Raw genomic sequence first — 23702 nt, 5'->3', positions numbered from 1 at the left:
TGATGGGGGATGCCCCCCTGTAGTTCTCATGTGTAATTTTTGGCTTTATTTTCCCTTCAGTGCCAGTGATAAAAAACTTCAGCTCAGTCACCTTGGTGCATGTAAAATGTGAAAATGCAGCAGACTAAGAAAGATTTACTAAAGAATATCCCACAATCTTCATGCATTGCTCATTAGCATCTGCAAAAAATCTTCTGTGCTTCCCTCTGCTTCTGCTCCATTGCTCAATTAACTGTCTGAATCAATAAACAAAGCAAAGCATTATTTCTCCATGAGTCCTGTTTTGGAACCAATGTATCAGCATAGTTTCTGTGTGTATGTGGGCGGGTGGGTGGGTGCCCATGGACTTTCGAGTCAAGATTGATTCCTGGCACCTGCCTCAAATGGTCCCTGCAATTTTCTTTCCATGGCTTTTTTGGGGGGACCTAGGGCTGAGAGAGAGAGGCTGGCCCAAGGTCCCCAGTTGGCTTTGTGCCTCAGGCGAGTCTAGAACTCAGGGTCTCCTAGGTTCTAGCATTGTGCCTTAACCACCACCAGTTTTATTGTATTTTAAAGTGCACAATAAGTTCATAGATAAACAACTGGTTATTTATTGCTATATATGGCTAATGTGGTATATTTATGGATTTTGGTGAGAGACAATAATTAAAAGTTGGTTACTGGTATCATATAAATCAGGAGAATTTTCCTCATGATGGAAAAAGTACTTCTGCAGACAGTACATTCTGTAAAGGTAGAACCCTTCTTCAATAATGTCTTGGATATCTATATGCAGGAACTATTTCCTATTCAGAGGTATTCCAATAGGATATTTCCCCCTCATCTCCTGACATGGGAGCCAAATCACATATTCTCCTTCTGCAAATGTAGCTTGATTATGAGCACCAGCATTCAGTGCATTTTTTTGGAGAGATGTACCATTATGGAAGGCAACCACAAAGTTAACCTTTTCTTCTAATATCTGTTATGGCAAAGATAATGTTCTGGGGGCAGGTATGCCTTGTTTATGAGGCTCATCTCTGAAGCAGAAGCTGGATACCTTCAGGAGCACAACTGCATGAACGGGCAAGATGTTTGCATGCAGAAAATGAGAAATGTTCCATTTCTCTTTCTAAAGATGTAAGAACTCAGTCCCCATTTTATGCATCATCAATGCAGAGCCATGTTGAAAGTTCCATTGTCACATGGTCCTTTCCCTGCAGTGTTCTCTGTATTGCCACATTATTGCCTGGCTAAATACAGCATTGCAAACTTGACAGCAACTGACCAAAAAATAAAAATAAAAATGTAGAAACAATTTTCCCCCTTCACCCCAGCAAGTAAAAACAATCTTAAGAGCTTTTCACTGTCTCTAAATACAACATGATCTCACTTCACCCATATTGAATAAAAAAATAAAAACAAAATCCAAATGCTTCATCAGTGGTTCTTTGTCAGCAAAAGTCTAGTAAGGGCAATCGGATGAAACTGTTTTTCTCCTTTGGCCCCGGTCGAATAAGCCAACCTTGTATTCCTTCCCTGAGTTTTTAAAAATATCTATTAAAAACTCAGGGAAAATGTCCCAGAGCTAGTTTTCTGTTCATCAGTGTTTCAAGTCAAAAATCTTTCTCTGTCTACAGGGTAGTGCCTCCTTGTGGTCGGTAGGTCATGAGGTGCTTGTACTCCAGACAGAGTCAAGGCAGAGCTAGGTTGAATGTGTTTCTAATGCTTTCTTCCTGTCCTGGGCTCAAATCATGTTTTGCTAACTGTGCTCACATAGTTCCTAAGAAGCTGCTTATCCTGTGTTCCCTGCATACAGAGGTTGAAAGGGTGCTAAGTATGGCAGAGCAAAAGCAGAGCTTCCCATAATGTCAAATTTCCCCATTGAAATATCACCTGTGGCAGGGAAATATAATTAATCTTATGTGTGTGTGTTAAATGCTGCCTGTTTATTGCAAATGAAATATATTTCAGCAAATATTGTTATTGAACCCCTGCACTGAGGGGCCTCATTTACATTTGTGGATATTCACCAGATTTTATTTTATTTCATTTCATTTCATTTCATTTCATTTCATTTCATTTCTTTCTTTCTTTCTTTCTTTCTTTCTTTCTTTCTTTCTTTCTTTCTTTATTTATTTATTTATTTATTTTTGGCATCTGGGAGGATCTTCACAGATTTCCATAAGCCTTCACATCCATCCATCCACATCCATCCAGTCAACTATCTCACTTGTGCCTTATTTCTGCACACCCACAATTAAAGAGCATTGTCAAATATTGCTTTCCCTCTGTTGTTCTGTGTATTGCCACTGACAAGCTCTGCCTCCTTGTTTAAAAAACAAAGGATTGGAGCTGGCAGTAAGAAGATAGTTTATGAGGAAAGCTAAACTGGTGGTGAAGACTACCAGGAGAAGGGTAAGTTTCATCATTTTAGGTTCATCATTTTAGGTTCTTTTACTCAGTTCTTCATAGAGGGGAGGGGACAGAGTTACAACTAGATGTGCCGCTTGGAGGCTCCTGAGAGGGTCCTTTCTCACTCTTAGGAGAAGTGACTCCCCCTTTCTCCCCAAGGGCCATGCTGGTGGTGCTGAACTTTCAGCAGCACAGTTACAGAGCAGCTGAAAATGCTATGCTGGGGATCCCATCCATAGACTATAATTGGCACAGGCTGAGTTAACACAGTTTTGGAGGATGTTTAGCTAGTCACACTAGAATTCTTCAATGAGCATTGCAAAATAGTTCACTAGTCCTCTGGGAGGATTTGGAGAACAGTCCACCATGAGGCTTCAGTCTTAAGGGGCTTTTGCTTACAGACTTCCTGGAATTGAATTGCAAGGTTACGTTCCACCTGCACCTTATGCTGGCACAGGAAAGCCAATCTCTCCAGGAAGAGCCAGGAGGAAGCGGCTTCCTGCAAGCCACGTGTGCAAGAAGGTTGTCATTCCGCTGCTTTCTGGTGGATTGGTCTCATCTGAGGACGGAAACCACACTGAAAGTTATCATGAAGTTACTGAAGGATCCCACAGAGTTTAGTTTGATGTCATTTAATTTAATATTCATATTTCAAGACCACTGGATCCCAGGTGGCTTACAATGAAGTAAAGTTAAAAATAACCTAAATTAAAAAAAAGAAGATACAGCTGACTGGAAGACTAACCTATAACATGAAACAACCCTAAATAAGCAAACCCAAACCAAAGTTATGTTCTTAAGGAGGGTTCTACTAGTGCTCTATGGCCTATGGTGTGAACATTATCATTGTGCCCTTTCAGTCCTTAAACGGAACAGGAAACTGTTCGTGGGTGACTTACAATGAAGTAAAATTAAAAATAATCAAAATCAAAGAGAAGAAGGTATGGCTGACTGGAACATTATAATTGTGCCCTTTCAGTCCTTAAATGCTGTTCTTCCTTATGATTTCCTTGTGGCGGAGGCAAATGTTTACAGTTTCCAGATCTGATTGCTCTTTCTTAAGAAGCTGGTTTTTATGTGTTCCCTGACTAACCTATAACATGAAACAGCCCTAAATAAGCAAACCCACACCAAAGTTATGTTCTTAAGGAGGGTTCTGCTAGTGTCAGGTTCAGCCCAAGAACTACAAGAGGTCATCCAGGACAGTTCAGATACTTTATTGGCTTGTACCTAATAGACAGAATCTCGCCAGACTAAACTTATCTACAGCTACTATAGAATATACTCCACGAGGCTCTAGGGAGGAGCCAGCCTCATCCTCTTTGTTTTCACACAGTCTTGTTGCAGCCTGAGGAGGCGCTTGCCCTGGAACGTCTCTCCCCCCTTCTGACAACCTTGAAGCTCAATTCCAGAATTTTCCCCGCTCATGCTATCCATCACAATTAGTGCTCTATGGGCTATGGTGTCAACATTATCATTGTGCCCTTTCAGTCTGTTCTTCCTTGTGATTTCCTTATGGCTGAGGTAAATGTTACAGTTTCCAAATTTGTTTGCTCTCTCTTAAGAAGCTGGTTTTTATGTGTTCCCTGCATTCCATAGTCATAAGGAATGCTGATATTGCTAACCTGTTAAACAAGCCCTTAAGAGGTGCTCTTCCCACAGGCCTGGGGCTACGGTAGGGGAGGACGCATTCTGGCATGATTTCTTTGCTAGAACCCGACTTATTTTTTCTGGATGTTTACTTCTTGAATTGTTTGTATTGTATTGCATTGCTTTGAATGGTTTTACAGTGTACACTTCCCATAGAAGCAATGGAGTTGGGCAGTCTAGAAATTTAAAAGGTAAAGGCATAAATATATTTAAGGAATAGAAAAATGTAAACAATGCATCAATAAGCCACACTGCAGCTTCCCGTAATGTCACATTTCTTCACTCAAACCTCCAGCAAGAGAGATCACATTCTGCTACGCAATTATTTCATTCATTTTATTTTATTTATTTAATTTATATGCCTCCCATCTCCCCCATACCATCACTTTTTTAAAAAATCATTATAGTATGGTATAATATTACAATAACCTCTTTATTATATTGTACTGACTGAATGCAATAATTCCGTTAACCAGGATATGGTAAAGATGAAGAAATATGGAAAACACTGGAACAAAAAATCCACTTCCATCTCTCCCAGTTCACTGTTCATCTCCATGCACTAGTAGCCCACAACCAAGGAGGGCAGGTGTGGTTTTGCTCTGGCCCTTTTCAAAGCTGTTTCAAGGGGGAATGTCTGCTTCCTGCTCCTTCTCTTCTCTGCCCCATTACAGAAGACCTAGCCAACTGCAGTGTGACGGAGGTCAGTAGAACCGTGGACAGCCTCTGTTGTTCCCATTTAGCCCTCGTATTTCTTCCCACTTCCCACTCTTTCATCAGGATTTGGACATTAGAATTGCAAGGGAGAGAACATGCTTGCAGGATCAATGTAAGGCATGGTCTTTATCCCAGGAGACTTAAGAGTGACTTCCATGCCTAGAATGGGCTGACTCTTGGGACACGGGGAGAAAGTGACTTTAGCCAAAGAAGACAAAATCTAAGATCACCAGTATTAGCTCACGAGGCTCATTAACCCTGTTTTCTTGTTCACACATGACTCAATGAATGCATAAACAGAGCCTTTCTGCTATAGTAATTTTATTCTCAGATCCAAAGAAACTAAATTCACCTTTTAGAAACCTTGACCTTGATTACCAAGAAGAGAATATGGGAGCTCCGGGGTGACTATGTTGTTGGGTTGCGGTCAAGATGGCTTGTACAACTATGCAATTGCCCCTGCAGGAGGTCATTCTTGCAACACTCATGCAAATGATGTTTTCCCATAAAAATCGCCCTGCTTTCTTAATAAATGGTTTCCTGGTTTACCCCTCCTGCCATCATAAAGGTGAGGTGCAATCTTCTATTCAGCCCCAATGAGTTCTTCTTCTAATCAGTGGAATCTGGACTGTTGCAGTGGTTCTGTTGTAAAGAGCTAGGATGTTGAGATTCAGGTGACACTCTGCTGTCTCACAAAAGACAACATGCTAAATTCAATGGGGATATCAAACACCAATGCTGTGGCCTGTATGTAGAAGGGCTAATCTATATATGGAACATCACCATCAGTGTTGATAACTTCACTTATGAAGATTGTCACTGGGTGTTGCTGGGAGTCGGGTGGCATATACATTTAATAAATTATTATTGTTGTTTTTGTAATATGCCACACTGACGTTTTATAATGTTCTGAATACCTCAAACACCCATCCACTTCCAATGGAATGAGTAGGGTTATATTCAAGATAAGTGAACAGAAATTTGAATCAAGAGGTGTCCCTCACCAAAAGAATTGGACATCAGATTTTAATACTGTCACTTCATTTGTTATGGCAGTTGTTATTCAGTGCGATATTACCATTAATTTCCGTGTTTCTTATAAGTCAACATCTCTGTTTCCTGTTTTCCAATGAACAGTTATTCAACACACAGCTTTTCTTTCCTTATTTACATGTTCACCTTTCTGTTTTAGCTATAGCTTTTTCTAATGTGATTAATAATAATGTAATACTATGCAAAACTACCAAGGATTTAAGTATCCTTTCTAGAAAGCATACTCGTAAAAAAACGCCTTGAATGAAACTGGTTTGTGCCAAACTCATTTTTTGACTAATTTTCAAAGTATAGAAGTAACGTTGTGGTTCACATTTGAAGAAAGCCAAGTAGTTGGGATACGTTCAAGAAAATAATCAATCTCCATAGAGGCTGCATTAGGAAACTTACTAGAAAACTGCATAGATACTTTGTGAATGGTAACAATTGTTACTTTGGACCTCACTGTAGATTGGGGTGCACTTGGAGTACCATCTACCCATTCCCCAATAACTTCCCTGTTAGAACGAACGAGAGGGTCTCGAATGGTGTTTGCAGACTCAAAGACTGGGAACCCCAACGTTGATGCCATACTTTGTCAAATCATTCAGAGATTTTTTGAAACATTATCTGGGCCAATACATTTGCCACATTTTTGTCCTGACTAGAAACCTGTTACATGAGAATGCTTTTTTCATTTGTGAAATAAATATCCATATAGCAGTGGCTGGGGGAGGTGAGGGGGCTATGTAGAGGAAAAAGAAGAGTTGGAGGCTACAGACTAGGTCTCAGAACCATTCAGATGAGAGTGGCCCAGATCGGGATAATAGCCTATACAACATTTGTGATTGGTCCCTTAATTTTACGGGGCCACATGCTTCTGACATCCTGGATGATTTGCCTAGACAGAAGTTTTTAAATTGGTGCAGCTTCCCACGTATTTTAGTAATATCACACTTTCATATGTGATTGCATCTGAGAGGGAGAGATTACATCACAAGGTAGCAGAGATATGAATATATAAGACAAGGGAGAGCTTTGAGGCTTAACCTTCAGCATCGACTGCTCCAAAGAGACCTACTTCAACCAAACTCACTGACCAATCATGAAGCAAGGAGGCCTTCTGCTGCTTGTTCTGATGGGGTTCTTCTTGTATTCTGGTGAGTTGCATTTCCTTCTCCAACTATTCCATATTGGGGGATTTGAGGACCCATACCCCATTAGATGTGCCATCTAAAAAAAGACCCTAGACTTCCTCAAGGCTGCTTTTGTGGGAAACAATTCATGCCCAGGGGTATCCATATAAGATGCAAATGAAAGGGAGAAGGTATTGGTGCAGATTTGATTATCTCCCTAGAAGAACCTCTACGCCAGGTGTTTTCAGACTGTGACTTGCAGCCTCTGGGAGGTACATTCATTGGAGGGAAGGGATTACAAGAGAATAAGCAGGCACACAATGGAGGATACACATTGAAAGGAATGCGGTGGTGCTGTCCTTAGGTGTGCTTCTCAAACAGCCTGGTGTGTTCCCCATTGGGTGCCTGCTTACTCTCTTGTAATCCCTTTATCTCCAATCTCTCTGCTCTGTGAAGGGAGAAGAGAAATATCTCAGGCACAGGAGAAATTGCCTACAGAGATTTGGGGAATACACAAGCTGTTTCTTGCGTGTACTCTCGTCTCCCACCTGGCACCAATGCATTTCTTGTAAAGGTTATGAATGCAGGCATTGATCGTACTTATTTTTTCGGCACCATCAGAACTTTCAATTGTTGCTAAACAAAGAAGTCAGTAAAAAAGTTCTTCCTGTGCTGGAAATAAAGTAGAGGTTTCATGTGTAATGTTAGCATAGTTGCTAATGAAATCAAGAAGAGAAGCTTCCACTTAGCTCTGCTTCAGATCTGATTTATGACACCCTAGCACCATTATTATTGTCAGTTCTTATTGAATTTGTAGTGATTTCTTCATTTTCTTTCAGCTAGTCAGTGATTTTCAAATGGAAGGCGGGGAGGGAGGGACAGGGTACAAACGAACACACAAATAAATTAAAGAGGAAAAATAGGAGATAACACAGACTTGTTTCAAATGTTTATGTCTTGTATTTTTTCTCCAGATATTGCTGCACAAAAACCTGACCTTGAGGTGAGTCCCAGCTTATTATTATTAAACGAAGCCCCCTTGAGCAACCAGAAGTGATGATACATGATAGTGGGAAAACCCTACTTAGGATTTCATTCTTTATTAATGATACACTGTTTTGCCCTAATTTTAGAATACAAAAGTCATTCAGGGAAAGTTATGAACCATCAATAACAGAATAAGATAAAGAAGTTATTTTATGCTTTTATTGTATGAACAGCAATATAAAGACTATAAACTATAATTCATAAAAACACAAGATCCATTCTCCAGCATCACTGATGAGGGATGGCCATTTTGGGAAGAGGACTGAACCGTCTGGGATTGTACCCTCTTATCTTACAGAAGAAGCAGTTACAGTTTGGCAGAATAATCATAGATAATCACTTTGTCACAGATAAGATGTTCAGCTTACGGTCACAGGTTCTGTGGTCTTGCCTTAAAAAGAAGGACAGGGTAGCCCTAAGAAATGGATCTTTTGCTCTTTCCAATAGGTTTATTGTAAGGGATACCCAATGGTTTTTTGCACCTCACTTTACCAGCCCCACTGTGGTTCCGATGACGATACTTATAGCAACAAGTGTACTTTCTGCAATGCATATATGTAAGTATACAGCTCACTCTGTGCAGCTGGAGAAGAGACCATTTGTATTGGCAGCCCTGGAATTCTACTTTTAAAAAAATTGCTTGTCCTAGGTTGGCTGTTAATATTCACTCAGAAAGCATTTCTGTCCCAGATAAACTGCATAGTGGTGACAAGGAGAATATATTACTAATTTTAGGGGGAGAGGGAAGTGCAGCCCACTTGCCAGTTTCAGGAGATCCCCGGTAAACTTGTTGAATATTATAGTCTTTTGATTGGCTGGGCTATGATGGCGGATGCTCCTCTGTAGCTCTCATATTTAATTTTTGACTTTGTTTTCCCATCAGTGCCAGCGATAAAAAACTTCAGCTGAGTCACCGTGGTGTATGTAACATGTGAAAATGCAGCAGACTATGGAACATTTGCTAAAGAATATCCCACAATCTTCATGCCTAGCTCATTAGCATCTCCAAAAATCTTCTGTGCTTCCCTCTGCTTCTGCTCCATTGCTCCATTAACTGTCTGAATCAATAAACAAAGCAAAGCATTATTTCTCCATGAGTCCTGTTTTGGAACCAATGTATCAGCATAGTTTCTGTGTCTATGTCTGTGGGTGGATGGGTGCCCATGGACTTCACATCACGTCCTTTGTTATGACAATTGTTATTCAGTGTGATATTGCAATTAATTTCTATTTTCTTATAACTTAATGCCTCTGTTTCCTGTTCTCTAAGGAACAGTTATTCAACATACAGCTTTCCTTTAGTTACTTACACGTTCACATTTTGCTTTCAGCTATAGCCATTTATATATATAATTTACAGTAATGTAATACTGTACAAAAGTACCAAGGATTTAGTTTGGTGCAGCTTCCCGCATAGTTCAGCAATATGACACTTTCAGATCTGATTGCATCTGGGAGGGAGAGATTACATCACCAGGGTAGCAGAGATATGCATATATAAGACAAGGGAGAGCTTTGGGGCTTAAACTTCAGCATCGACTGCTCCAAAGAGACCTACTTCAGCCAAACTCACTGACCAATCATGAAGCAAGGAGGCTTTCTGCTGCTTGTTCTGATGGGGTTCTTCTTGTATTCTGGTCAGTTCCATTTCCTTCTCCAACTTTTCCATTTTGGGAGATTTGAGGACTCAGACCCCATTAGATATGGGAAACAATTCATGCCCGGGGGCATCAATACAAGATACAAATGAAAGCAGGGGACTCTTGATGCAGATTTGATTATCTCACTAGAAGAACCTCTACGCCAGGTGTTTTCAAACTGTGACTTGCAGCGTCTGGGAGGTACATTCATTGGAGTGGAAGGCACCTTATAAAGGGTCGCGGGTTACAAGGGAGCTCTCCTAGCTTGTAGAGGGCTAGAAGCTAGCTTCTTCCATCTTTTTACTCTTTTTTTACTTTTTTAGGTTTCTGTTTTATATTTTTTCATGTTGCCTTTAATCTTGAAAAAATTTTCTATGTGTGTGTGTGTGTGTGTGTGTGTATATATATGTATATGTATATGTATGTATGTGTGTGTATGTATGTGTGTGTGTGTGTGTATATATATATATATATATATATATTTATACATATATATAAACAAAAACCCAAGATGGCACCTATACCATTATAAAACCAGGCCCTTAGCTGACTCATCCACACGATCAGGGAAATCCCTAAGCACCTCCCAGAAACCAGATTAACCCATAAGGCTTCACATCCATCCAGTCAACTCTCACTTCTGCATGATTTCTGCACACCCACAATTAAAGAGCATTGTCAAATACTGCTTTCCCTCTGTTGTTCCATATACTGCCATTGACAAGTTCTTCTTTCTTGTTTAAAAAACAAGCAATTGGAGTTGGAGGCAAGAAGATATTTTATGAGGAAACCTAAACTGGTGATGAAGACTACCAGGAGAAGGGTAAGTTTCTTCATTTTAGGTTCAGCATTCTCTACGGGAGTTGGTAAGGTTCCAGTCCATTCTTATCAGGGGTGCCTCCTTGGATTTTTAGCAAATGAGAACAGTGAACGGGAATGTAAAAATGAAACCTAGTTGCTTCTTCGTTCCAACTTCCAGTTTGTTAAATGATTGGGCAGTTTTCCAATCTGCATCTGGGTATCTGCAGGGATTATGCAAAATAGAATTATAAACTATGCATGAGGAACTGCCCTCTGCAAGGAAAGACTTGAATCTTCGCCATTTATCTTGCTTATTTAAAACATTTTTATCATTCATTCCTAATTTTTACAGAATTCCAGACACCCCTTTTTAAACAAAAAATGTTTTGGTTTCTGCCTTTTTCAGCTCCTCTGACTGAAAGAACAGTTGCTGTTTACAGTACAGCAATTGAAAAACATGAAGGTATGTTGTAACCACAGTGTAAGCGATAAATTCATAATTGTACTTATAACTGCTGTAAAGAAGTTCAGAAGCTACTTCTTTGAATCTTTTTTCTTTCTTTTCTGTTTTTCCTTTCCTTTTTTCCCCTTTCTTGCACCATTAGCCTTCTCTTTGATTTCTTTCTTTTTCTTTTCTTTTTCTTACTTTATATTAACTTGTATTAGTTTTTAATCTTCCTTTTAAAACAGTCTTTAATAAAATTTGTAAGTGTGTGAACTCTTGGCTATGCCAGATGGCCTGGGGGCCTGATGGGGGCTTGCACCATTGGAAGTGGCTCATGGGGTAACTGATTCTAAACCCCCCCCATCATCTTGAATGTTTTCGTCTTTTTATGTATATAGTCTTTTAATATAGCTTGATTATTTAACTAAATTAATGTGGATATTTATATTTTTAACTGTCTTTGAGGTCTGATTTTAATTGTGAGCCACCTAGAGTCACCCTCTGGGTGAGATGGGTGGCATATCAACTTAATAAAGAAGAAGAAGAAGAAGAAGAAGAAGAAGAAGAAGAAGAAGAAGAAGAAGAAGAAGAAGAAGAAGAAGAAGAAGAAGAAGAAGAAGAAGAAGAAGAAGAAGAAGAAGAAGAAGAAGAAGAAGAAGAAGAAGAAGAAGAAGCAATGCAATATAATATTCCATCCATGCTCTGGGCCACTATTTCTTTCTGCGAGCGACCTGGACATAGTCTGTAACAAATCCAGCTAGCTGTTTTTGATTCAGGATATTTACAATTTGCAGCCCCTTCTCCCTCATACTTCCTAGCGCACAAACGGACCCTCCGTTGTAAGGAGTGGGGTTTGACAGCATCACAGGAAAAGACAGACAAAAATAAGCTTCCCACCAAACAAATGCCAGAAAACCATGGTTTTACCATGGTTCGTAGTCAGTAACACAGGCCTATTTCTTTACAGTCCATATTTTGTCCTTTTAAACCACAATCTTAGATCATTTAAAGGGTCAGCCAGTTCCACTGCTCACTGGCTTCCTTGGGTCAATATCATCCTCTTCCTTAGGGAGTGGATGAGATCTCGTCACTCGGGTATGGGAGATCCAGACCTTGATTCCTTCCACCTTCAGTGACATATAGGTGATCAACAGCACCTGGAAAGGACCCTTCCGCCTAGGCTGCAAGTCCTGTTTGATGGACATTCTGGTTGCAAGAGGCCTGAATTCCTGGGTATGGCCTACCATAGAGAATTTCAAAGGGACTCACTCCCAGTCTCCTTTTCGGCGTAATGCGCAGGCTTAATAAGGCGACAGGGAGAGCCTGAGGCCAAGGCAGTTGGGCTTCATGAGCTAATTGAGCTAGATTTCTTTTCAAGAGACCATTAGCCTGTATAACTTCCCTGAAGATTTGGGGTGATAGGCGGAATGTAGTTTCCGTGTGATATTTAAAGTTAGGGCTACCCCTTATCACTTTCGCCACAAAGCGAGGACTGTTATCCAAGCCAATGCCCCCCCATGGTATTCCAAACCTTGGAATGATTTCCTTCAGCAGTACCTTGACTACTTCTCTGGCCTCATTGGTTCTTGCAGGGAAGGCTTCAACCCACCCTGAGGAGGTAGCCACACGTACCAACAGAATTCTAACAACCAATTTTCTAGGTCAATTTTCTAACTCTATTTCCCCAAAATGTCCTGCAGCCTCTCCTCTAATTTGGACTCCTGGTGGAGCTTTCTTTTTTCCTCCTTTGTTGTTGTTTTTCTGGCACACCACACAGCTTTGGGCAATTCTTGCTGCTTTGCCATACATTCCAGTCAGAGCACAGAATCTCCTAGTGCATTCTCTCCCATGTGAGTGGTCGCATGCAAATGTCTCATAACGTGTCTGGCCACCGTTTTAGGGAGCACCACCCGCCCTTGCCTGTAGTTCCATCCATCGGACTGTGAGATGGCTCCCATGGCCTTTGCTCTTCTCTCTTCGGAGGGTGAATACTTGGGGTTTGCTGGTAATTGATAGTCAGATACTGAAGCCATGACTCTCGGCAGCTCCAGCTAGGTGGCTTGTTTAGCAGCTCTGTCTGCCTTATTATTCCCTTTTGCAATCTGAGTGTCTTCTCTGGAGTGAACCTTTACGTGCAGTACTGCAATATCTGTAGGACCTTCTACCACTGCTACGAGTGTCATAGTTTCATCAGCATTTTTAACAGAAGTTCCTTTTGCAGTTAAAAGGCCTCTCTCCTGCCAGAGGGCCCCATCGGTATGTAGAATCCCAAAAGCATATTTTGAAGCAGTATAGACATTAATTCTCTTTCCTTTCCCAATTCTAGGGCTCTGGTGAGGGCAACCAACTCCGCCTTTTGGGCTGAAGAATTTTGGGGAAGAGGATTTGCCTCCATTATCTCCCATAATGTCATCACAGCATAGCCTGCCCTCCGATTCCCCTGCTCAATAAAACTACTCCCATCTGTAAAGAATTCCACATCAGCATTCTAGAGAGGTTGGTCCTTTAAGTCTGCTCGAATACACCTCATGATTGACTTGCAAGCAATCATATTTCAACCCCTGTTCTACCTGTGGCAGGAGGGTGATTGGGCTGAGCTTATTACTGATCACCAATGTAACACTTGGTTAGCTAACCATCCTGCCTGGTACTTAGCTAATCTAGTCCCGCTGAGCCTCCCTTGCGTTCTGACCTGTCGGTTACTGAATGGGGCACCTGTACTTGTGAAGGCTGTCCCAATGTGAGCATATCTGCTTTTTGGACTAGAAGATTAGTAGCGGCAGCTGCCCTCAGACACACTGGCCATCCCATAGCCACAGAATCAATTGATGTACTAAAAAAGCAACTGGCCTTTCCCAAGATCCTAACTTCTGAGTCAATACTCTCGCAGCCACGCCAGTTCTTTAGTGTACTAACTAGCTGTTTTAATTCTTCAAAGACCTTATGGCATTCTTGAGTCACACAAACTCTTCATAATCACTGCCTTGAATGGCCTGGTATAATGCCTTGGCTATGAGACCATACTCTGGGATCCAAATCCTACAAAAGCTAGATATTCCCCCAAATCCCCTTAACTGCTTTCTTGTCCTTGGGGGAGCCATACGACAAATAGCCTCCACTCTTGCTGGTAGCAACCTTCCCTGTCCCTGGGTTTTATTCCAGACTTCAAATACTTAACAGTCTTTTGTACCATTTGAGCCTTTAGTCTTGACACTTTATACCCACTTTCTCCAGGAAATTTAGCAAGTCAAAGGTTTTAAACTTGCACTTTTCAAAGGTAGGGCCCTCCAACAATAAGTCATCTACATACTGGAATGTTGTGGCTTGAGTCTGTTCATGTGGTTTCCATTTTTCCAGATCTTTGCTCAAAATGAGGGGTTAGTTTCATGTCATTTAATTCAATATTCATATTTCAAGACTGCCTGACTCTGGGTGGCTTACAATGAAGTAAAGTTAAAAATAACCTAAATCAAAGAAAAGAAGATACAGCTGACTGGAAGACTAACCTATAACATGAAACAACCCTAAATAAGCAGACCCAAACCAAAGTTATGTTCTTAAGGAGGGTTCTACTAATGCTCTATTGGCTATGGTGTGAACATTGTCATTCTGCCCTTTCAGTCCTTAAATGCTGTTCTTCCTTATGATTTCCTTATGGCTGAGGCAAATGTTTAGAGTTTCCAAATTTGATTGCTGTTTCTTAAGAAGCTGGTTGTCATGTGTTCCCTGGATTCCATAGTCATGAAAAAAAATGCTGATATGGCTAACCTGTTTAAACAAGCCCTTAAAAGTTGGTCCTTCCACAGGCCTGGGGCTAGGGGAGGGGAGGACGCCTTGTGGGGTGATTTCTTTGCTAGAACCTGACTTATTTTTTCTCGATGTTTACTTTTTGAATTGTTTCTATTGTGGTGCATTGCTTTCAATGGTTTTACACTGTACACTTCCCAAAGATGCAATGGAGTTGGCCAGTCTAAGAATTTAATAGGTAAATGAATAAATATATTTAATGAATAAATACATGTAAACAATGCATCAATAAGCCACACCTACAGCTTCCTGTAATATCGCATTTCTACATTCAAACATACCTCGTGGAAGAGAGATCACAGCCTTCTATGCCATTATTTTATTTATTTTATTTTGTTTATTAAATTTTTATGCCTCCCATCTCCACCATACCATCACTTAAAAAAAAAATTCATTATATGATGGTATTATTACAGTTACCAATAGATTTATTGTAAGGGGTACGCAAGCAATATATGCCCCAAGATTTACCAGCCCCACTGTGGTTCCGATGGCCAAACTTATGCCAACAGGTGTTATTTCTGCAACGCGTATATGTAAGTACACAGTTCACTCTGTGCAGCTGGAGAAGAGACCATCTGTATAGGCAGCCCTGGAATTCTACTTTTAAAAAAATTGCTTGTCCTAGGTCGGCTGTTAATATTCACTCAGAAAGCATTTCTGTCCCAGATAAACTGCATAGTGGTGACAAGGAGAACATATTACTAATTTTAGGGGGAGAAGGAAGTGGAGCCAACTTGCCAGATTCAGGAGATCCCCAGTAAACTTGTTGAATATTATAGTCTTTTGATTGGCTGGGCTATGATGTCAGATGCACCCCTGTGGTTCTCATGTGTAATTTTTGGCTTTCTTTTCCCATCAGTGCTAGTGGTAAAAAACTTCAGCTGACAAACATTGGTGAATGTAAAATGTGAAAATGCAGCAGACTAAGAAACGTTTACTAAAGAATATCCCGCAATCTTCATGCCTAGCTCATTAACATCCCCACAAAAACCTCTCTTCTTCCCTCTGCTTCTGCTCCATTGCTCCATTAACTTTCTTAGTCTGACTTATCAATAAACAAAGCAAAGCATTATTTCTCCATGAGTCTTGTTTTGGAACCAATGTATCAGCATAGTTTCTGTGTGTGTATAGGTGGGTGGGTGGGTTCCCATGGACTTTCGAGTCAGTGTTGACCCTTGGTACCTTCTTCAAGAAGTCCCTGCAATTTTCTTTCCACGAATTTTTGGGGGGGACCTAGGGCTGAGAGAGAGAGTTGGCCCAAGGTCCCCCAGTTGGCTTTGTGCCTCAGGTGGGCCTAGAACTCAGGGTCTCCTAGGTTCTAGCCTGGTGCCTTAACCACCACCAGTTTTGTTATATTTTAAAATGCACAATAACTTCATAGATACATAGTTGGATGTTTATTGCTATGTATGACTAATGTGGTACATTTATGGATTTTGGTGAGAGACAATAATTAAAAGTTGGTTACTGATATCACATAAATCAGGAGAAATTTCCTTATGAGAGAGAAAACACTTCTGCAGACAATACATTCCCTGAAGGTAGAACCCTTCTCAATAATGTCTTGGATCTCTATACACTGGAACTATTTCCCATTCAGAAGTATTGCAATCCAAGATTTCTCCATCATCTCCTGACTTGGGAGCCAAATCCCATATTCTCCTTCTGTAAATGTAGCTTGATTATGAGCACTAGCATTCAGTGCATTTTTTGGAGAAATGTGCCCTTATGGAAGGCAACCACAAAGTAATCCTCTTCTTCTGATCTCTGTTATGGCCAAGATAATGTGCTGGGGGCAGGTATGCCTCATTTATGAGGCTCATCTCTGAATCAGGAGCTGGATAACTTCAGGAGCACAACTGCATGCACAAGCAAGGAGTTTGCGTGCAGAAAATGTGAAATGTTACATTTCTCTTCCTTAAAATCTAAGAACTCAGGCTCCACTTTATGAATCATCAAAGCAGATCCACATTAAAAAGTACCATTGTCTCATGGTCCTTCCCTGCATTGTTCTCTGTATTGCCATTTTATTGCCTGGCTAAACACATCATTGCAAACTTGACAGCAACTGACCCCCCCCCCCAAAATTAAAATGTAGAAACAACTTCCCCTCTTCATCCCAGCAAGTAAAAACAATCTTAACAGCTTTTCACTGTCTCTAAATACACATGATCTCACTTCACCCATATTGAATAAAAAAATAAAAACAGAATCCAAATGCTTCATCAGTTGTTCTTTGTCAGGAAAATTCTATTAAGGGCAATCGGATAGAACTGTTTTTCTCCTTTGGCCCTGGTCAAATAAGCCAACCTTGCATTCCTTCCCTGAGTTTTTAAAAATATCTTTTAACCCCTTTAGAAAGAGTTCCAGAGCTAGTTTTCTGTTCATCCGTCTTTCTAGCCAAAAATCTTTCTCTACTTACACGGTAGTGCCTTCTTGTGGTTGGTAGGTCATGAGGTGCTTGTACTCCAGACAGAGTCAAGGCAGAGCTAGGTTGAATGTGTTTCTAATGCTTTCTTCCTGTCCGGGGCTCAAATCATATTTTGCTAACTGTGCTCACATAGTTCCTAAGAAGCTGCTTATCCTTTGTTTCCAGAGACTGAAAGGGTGCTAAATATGGCAAACCAAACAACAGCTTCCCATAATGTCAAATTTCACATCGAAACATGACTTGCAGGAGGGACATATAACTAATCTTGTGTTTGTGTGTGTGTGTGTGCTTGTGTGTGTGTTATATTCTGCCTGTTTATTGCAAATGAAATATATTTCAGCAAATATTTTTATTGAACCCCTGCACTGAGGGGCCTCATTTACATTTGTGGATATTCAGAAGATTTTAGTTGATTTGATTTGATTTGATTTGATTTGATTTGATTTGATTTGAGTTCATTTTTTGGCATCTGAGAGGATCTTGACAGATATTCCATAAGGCTCCACATCCATCCAGTCAACTCGCAAGCTACTGTATGTGTGATTTCTACATATCTACAGATAAAGAGCATTGTCAAGTATTGCTTTCCCTCTGTTGTTCTGTGTATTGCCATTGACAAGCTCTGCTTCCTTGTTTAAAAAACAAAGGATTGGAGCTGGCAGTAAGAACATATTGTATAAGGAAAGCTAAACTGGTGGTGAAGACTATCAAGAGAAGGTGAAGTTTCATCATTTTAGGTTCAGCATTCTCTACGGGAGTTAGTCATGTTCCAGTCCATTCTTACCAGGGATGCCTCCTTGGATTTTAGCAAATGAGAACAGTGAACAGGAATGAGAGCTGGTTCGGTCCGTGGTTAAGCCACCAAGTTAGAAAGAAGGAGACTGTGAGTTCCAGTCCTACCTTAGGCATGAAAACTGGCTGGGTGACTTTGGCCAGTCATTCTCTCACAGGCTCATGCGACAAGCCAGTCAGTCAATTCCTGTCACATCATTTGGTTGATCCAAAAAAGCAGACCCCGCGCCTGTGAGAAAAATGTTACGATGAAAAAAAAGAGAACAGTGAACGGTAATGTGAGAACGGACCCTAGTTGCTTCTTTGTTCCTACTCTCAGTTGATAAAGTCATGGGGCAGTTTTGAAATCTGCATCTGGGTGTCTGCAGGGATGATGCAAAATAGAATTATAAACTATGCATGAGGAACTGCCCTCTGCAAGGAAAGCCTTGCTTCTTCGCCAGCATCTGGTCTCCCTCTCTCTCCCTATCGAAAGGTAGCAAATGGAAATGCTCTTTTCCGAGAGTGAAGGAAACAGAGGGAAAGCAACATGGCCTGAGCATTTTTTTTTCAACTGGTGGGAAACTCATGAAGGGTTGTGGGATCACAAGGAGCTGTCCTGCTTCTAGAGGGCCACTGAAGAGCTCTGGCTTCAAAGGGTGACATTAGAGAAGGGATAAATCTGTAATTCTTGGACTAGTTTCTCCATGTGGGAAGGGACAGAGTTGCAACTAGAGTTGCCACTTGGAGGCTCCTGAGAAGGTCCCTTCCCACTCTTAAGACTCCCAACCTTCCTCCCCAAGGGCCAAACTAGTGGTGCTCAGCTTTCAGCAGCACAGTTACAGAACAGCTGAAAATGCTATGGTGATTATCCCATCCATGGACTATAACTGGCACAGGATGAGTTAACCCAGCTTTGGAGGAGGTTTAGTTAATCACACTAGATGTCTTCACTGAGCATTGCAAAATAGTTCACTAGTCCTCTGGGAGGATTTGGAGAACAGTTCACTGTGAGGCTTCAATTTTAAGTTGTTTTCACTTAGAGGCTTCCCGGAATTGAATTGCAAGGCTACGTTCCACCTGCATCTTATGCCGGCACAGGGAAGCCAATCTCTCCAGAAAGAGCTAGGAGGAAGCGGCTTCTCGCAAACACCATGAGCAAGAAAGTTGTCATTCCCCCGCTTTCTGGTGGATTGCCCTCATCTGAGGATGGAAACCACACGGAATCTACTGAAGGATCCCAGAGAGTTTAGTATGATGTCATTTAATTCAATATTCATATTTCAAGACCACCTGATCCTAGGTGGCTTACAATGAAGTAAAGTTAAAAATAATGTAAATCAAAGAAAAGAAGATATAGCTGACTGGAAGATTAATCTATAACATTAAACAACTCTAAATAACCAAAACCGAACCAAAGTTATGTTCTTAAGGAGGTACTAGTGCTGTATGGGCTACAGTGTCAACATTCTCATTGTGCCCTTTAAGTCCTTAAATGCTGTTCTTCCTTATGATTTTTACGGCTGAGGCAAATGTTTAGAGTTTCCAAATTTGATTCCTGTTTTTTAAGAAGCTGATTTTCATGTGTTCCCTGCATTCCATAGTCTTCAAGAATGCTAGTATTGCTGCCTAAAAACACCTCTCTGGATTTCAGCACAAGAACCATTCTATAGAAGAGAAACAGCAGGCAAAGACAAATGGTTAAAGTACCAAGAATTATTGGAAAATCATCAAGGGGAATATAAGATTAGATCAAAAGAACAACTAATAGCATAAATATATAGTTGACAATGTTTTTCTGATTTACAGTTATCAGAAAGATTTAAACTGGATAAAGATGCTTATGATATGGAGCAAAGTAAGACAAAATTTGAAGTACAGTTGTGTACCAATGATGAACATGTAATTGCTAAAATGTATAAACTTTTGTTGAAATTTGAAACAGAGGAAGAAGAGATAAAAGAATGTATGATAAAGTGGGGAAAGAATTTTGTTTGCAACATGCAGATAGACCAATGGGAAAATGTGTGGTTAAAAGGGTTGAAATTTAGATTTTGTTATGACCTTGAAGAAAATTTAGAAGATGATTGTATCCTTGGTATATGACACCCCAAAAATTATCTAGCATGTTTAAAGATATTTCCAATATATGTTGGGAATGTAAACAACATGAAGGTACATTTTATCATGCTTGGTAGACATGTAAAAAAGCTAAAAAATATTGGATTAAAATAGATATAATATATCTATATATATCTATATAGATATAGATATAGATCTATAGTTAACATAAAATAAAATGATTCAGAGGATTCATATTCATATTCAACTGAAGCCAGAACTTTTCCTTAAGACTGATAGATAAACAGTTAGAAAAATGCCATGGATGATTATTTCAATATTCAATTATTACTGCGGTGAGATTACTATATGCACAAAGATGGAAAGATTCGGCACTGCCCATCATGGAGGAATGGCTGGTGAAATAGTCAGAACTTGCTGAGATGGACAAACTGACTTCTTTGATTAGAGAAAGGACAATATCTACATGAGTTGGTGACTGGAAACCCCTTATGGACTTTTTGCATAAAAATGAAAAGAATGAACTTGTGATTTATGGTTTTGAAGGTTAGACAGAATAGAAAGAAGAATGTCATGATGTAACTGTAGAGAAAGAGGTTAAAACATAATTGTACTTCTAACTGCTGTGAAGAATATTGGGAGCTATTCCTTTATATCCTTATCTCTTTATATTTCTCTTTGTTGCCCTCTTTCTTCTATTTAATTATCTTCTTGCAACTTAGCATACTGTTATTTTTCTCTTTCTTTGGGAGCTCCCAGCTCCCAGCCAGCAGAACCATATTCCTTTCTATGTGTATTCCCCGTTGTGTGCCTGTTTACTCTTGTATAACCCCTTCCTCTCCAATCTCACTGCTCTGCAAGGTGGGAAAGAAAGAAAGAAAGAAAGAAAGAAAGAAAGAAAGAAAGAAAGAAAGAAAGAAAGAAAGAAAGAAAGAAAGAAAGAAAGAAAGAAAGGTCAGGCACAGGACAATACATATGGACTGTAATGGTGATCATGCGACCGAGGGATGCTGCATAAGTTATAGATGCGGGCGTTGGTCATAAAGTTATTTTTTCACCACCATCGTAATTTTGAACAGTCACTGAACAAGGTAGTTGGGAATCAAGTTCTACCTGTAAGTTGTTCTTTCACGTGTAAAAATCATTCAGGGAAAGTTATGAACCACCAATAAACAGAATAGGATAAAGAAATTATTTTTATCATTTTTATATGAATGGCAACATAAAGACTATGAGGTATAATTAATTAAAACCCAAGGCTGTAGGGGCCTGGATGGGGCACAATGGGCTCTGGCTCAACCCTAGCAAGACTGAGTGGCTTTGGGTGTTTGGGCCTTCCAGTACCAGGGTTTTTCCATCTTTGGTTCTGGATGGGGTGGCTGTGCCCCAGATGGACCTGGCGCACAATGTGGGTATCCTCTCGGACTCACGGCTCCTGCTGGAAGAGCAGGTGGCAGCCATGGCGAAGAGAGTCTTTGCCCACCTTCGGGTTGTGCTTCAGTTAGGCCCATTCCTGGGAATCTCTACTCATTGTCACTCATGCCCTTGTGACCTCCCATTTGGACTGTTGCAACGCACTCTACATGGGGCTGCCCTTGAAGAGCATTCGGAAGCTTCAGCTGGTACAGAATGCAGCTTCCCAGGTTGTAAATAGTGTCAGCTACTCAGCACATGTAACACCACTGCTTTGGGAACTGCGCTGGTTGTCGGTGTGTTTCTGGGTCCAATTCAAGGTGCTGGTCATCACCTTTAAAGCCCTTCATGGCTTGGGACTGGGTTACCTTAGGGACCATCTTTTCCCAGTTGTTTCTACCTGTCCAGTCCGGTCCGGCAAGTTGGGCATGCTCTGGGTCCCGTCAGCCAAGGAATGTCGACTGGTGGGGACCAGGAGATGTCTCTTTTCTGCTGTGGCACCTGTCCTCTGGAACATCCTCCCTCCTGAGATTAGGATGGCCCTGACCCTTCTGGCTTTTTGGAAGGACCTGAAGACCTGGCTTTTTGCCTGGGCCTGGAGTCCTGAGCTTGCAAAGGGCCTCATTTCATGGTTGTGCTCATACCAACTGTTTTTTAAGATCCCTTGGCTGCTTTTATATTTATATTTAATTTCTTGAACTGTTTTAAATGTTGACTGTTTCTATTGCCATTAGCTGCCCAGAATCACTGTTCTGAGATGGGTGGCTGTATAAATGGAATGAATGAATGAATGAATGAATGAATGAATGAATGAATGAATGAATGAATGAATGAATGATCTATTCTCCAGCATCACTGATGAGGAATGGCCATTTTGGGTACAGGAGCAAACCGCCTAGATTGTGCTCTCTAATCTTGCAGAAGAAGAAATTGCAGTTTGGCAGGATAATCATAGAGAATTAGTTTGTCACAGATTAGATGTTCAGCTTATGATCATAGGTTCCGTGGTCCTGCCTTCTTAAAAATCATAAGACTCATTTGCTTTTTCCAATAGACTTATTGTCAGAGGTAACCAAGCAACATCTGTCCCGTGAACAATGATCCCCACTGTGGCTCTGATGACAAAACTTACAGTAACCAATGTGTTTGCTGCAATGCATATATGTAAGTATACAGTTCACTCTGTACAGCTGGAGAAGAGACCATTTGAATGGCTTGTTCCAAGTCGGCTGTGAATATTCACCCCAAAAGCCTTTTCTGTACCAGAGAAACTGTATAGTAGTGTCAAGCAGAATATTTTACTACTTTTATGGGAAGAGGGAAGGATAGCCAACTTGCCAGTTTCAGGAGATCTCAAGTAACCTTCTTGACTATTATAGTCTTTTGGTTGGATGCCCCACAATGGTGGATGCACTTTGGAGAATGTTGAAATCTGAAAATGAAGACAACCAAGGAACATTTACTAAACAATATCCCACAATCTTCATGCCTTGCTCATTAACATCCCCACAAAAACTTCTGTTCTTCCCTCTGCTTCTGCTCCATTGCTCCATTAAACGTCTGAGTCTGACTTATCAATAAAGAAAGCAAAGCATTATCTCTCCATGAGTCTTCTTTTGGAACCAATGTATCTGCATACTTTCTCTCTGTTTGTGTGTTTGTGTGTGTGTGTGTGTGTGTGTGTGTACATGGACCTTCAAGTCAGTGTTGACTGCTGGCAACTGGCTGAACAAGTCCCTGCAGTGGTCTTGGCATGGTTTTTTTGACAAGCAGTTTGCCCTTGCCTCCTTCCTAGGGCTGAGAGAGCGGGGCTGGCCCAAGGTCCCCCAGCTGGCTTTGTGCCTCGTGCAGGAGTGGAACGCAGGGTCTCCTAGGCTCTAGCCTGGTGCCTTAACCACCACCAGTTTTGTTATATTTTAAAATGCAGAGTAAGATACAGAATTGGATACATATTGCTGTGTACTGACTGATGTGATATATTCCTGGATTATGGCAAGAGAAAATAATTAACAGTTGATTACTGATATCACATAAACCAGGAGAATTTCCCTCCTGACAGAAAAAGCACTTCTGCAGACAGTACATTCCCTGAAGGTGGAACCCTTCTCAGTAATGTTTGGATATCTATACACAGGAGCTATTTCCCATTCAGAAGTATTCCAATCAGAGATTTCCCCATCATCTCCTGACATGGGAGACAAATCATATATTCTCCTTCTGAAAATGTAGCTTGATTAAGAGCAACAGCATTCAGTGCATTTTTTTTTTTTGGAGAGATGTACCATTATGGAAGGCAACCACAAAGTAATCCTCTTCTTCTGATCTCTGTTATG

The 23702-nt window shown here is 40.7% G+C and overlaps 1 long non-coding RNA gene across 2 annotated transcripts; it reads left to right on the top strand.

The window, feature by feature from the left end:
- Positions 1–9515: 9515 nt before the first annotated feature.
- LOC148216681 (uncharacterized) lies at positions 9516–22952 on the top strand. Of its 2 annotated transcripts, XR_015794810.1 has the most exons (5): positions 9516–9613; positions 10368–10439; positions 10824–10880; positions 13189–13358; positions 22424–22952. It is a non-coding gene; the product is annotated as an uncharacterized LOC148216681 (long non-coding RNA). The 2 variants fall into 2 exon arrangements; XR_015794809.1 differs by lacking the exon at positions 22424–22952 and having other exon boundaries at positions 13189–15993.
- Positions 22953–23702: the final 750 nt, after the last annotated feature.

This window comes from Python bivittatus, unplaced genomic scaffold (genome assembly GCF_059951505.1).
Source record: "Python bivittatus isolate LINGU-HERP-01145 unplaced genomic scaffold, Pbiv_v1 ctg000080_np1212, whole genome shotgun sequence".
NCBI lineage: Eukaryota > Metazoa > Chordata > Lepidosauria > Squamata > Pythonidae > Python > Python bivittatus.
Note: the sequence above shows the minus strand (reverse complement) of the source record. Positions and strands in the feature narration are given on the sequence as shown.